Source organism: Ailuropoda melanoleuca, unplaced genomic scaffold, assembly GCF_002007445.2.
Source record: "Ailuropoda melanoleuca isolate Jingjing unplaced genomic scaffold, ASM200744v2 unplaced-scaffold75263, whole genome shotgun sequence".
Taxonomy (NCBI): domain Eukaryota; kingdom Metazoa; phylum Chordata; class Mammalia; order Carnivora; family Ursidae; genus Ailuropoda; species Ailuropoda melanoleuca.
In genome coordinates, this window is record NW_023250796.1 from 4,574 (window position 1) to 5,428 (window position 855).

The following is an 855-nucleotide window of genomic DNA, read 5'->3' on the forward strand; positions in this document are numbered from 1 at the left end:
TAAAGGACATTTAGGGAAGGAGAAACCATAAGCTTTTCTAGTGGGACTTTGTTTTCCTCCTACCTTTTCATTTTGACAAATAACAAAACCAGAGAAAATTGTAAGAATAGGAGCATTAACACTCTCTTATCTTCCAATGAGATTGAGTAGTTGTTAATATTTTGACACATTTGCTTGTTCTCTCCAGTGTGTGTATGTGTGTGTGTGTGTGTGTGTGTGCGTGTGAAATATGGTCCGTATTCAAAGTTTACTAATTATTCAATTTTTTATAATAATATATTTCTCCCTGATCCAGGTGCAATCCAGGTCTCTGCATTACATCACATTGTCATCTCTTTATTCTCCTTTAATCTTCAGCAGTTCCTCAGCCCACCATTCCTGACACTGACAGTTTTGAACAGTACAGGTCAGTTGATTTATAGAAAGTCAACTTTCTGTGGAAAACTGTTTTGTAGAGTGATCATTTTTTGATTTCAAGTTGTATTTAAATTCTAGTTAGCACATATGGTAAAATTGGTTTCAGGTGTAGCATTTAGTGATTCATCACTTACATACAACACCCAGTGCCCATCACAAGTGCCCTTCTTAAAATCTGTCATCCATTTAGCCGATCCACCACCCATCTCCCTCCAGCAACCCCCAGTCTCTTTAAGAGAGAGTCTCTTATGGTTTTAAGAGTCTGTTATGATTTAACTCTCTCTCTGTTTTCATCTTATTTTATTTTTCCTTCCCTTCCCCTATGTTCATCTGTTTTGTTTGTTAAATCCCACATATGAGTGAAATCATATGACAAAATTTCATTCTTTTTGATGTCTGAGTAATAGTCCATTGTTCATATATATATATATATATATA

The 855-nt window shown here is 35.1% G+C and overlaps 1 protein-coding gene across 1 annotated transcript in view; it reads left to right on the forward strand.

Annotated features, from left to right (window-relative positions):
* Positions 1-217: 217 nt before the first annotated feature.
* Positions 218-855, forward strand: part of LOC100469981 (cationic amino acid transporter 3-like) — a 7,565-nt gene continuing 6,927 nt past the window's right edge. Inside the window, 1 exon segment of the mRNA XM_034653270.1 lies at positions 218-406. The gene's annotated coding sequence lies outside the window, so the exon portion shown is untranslated.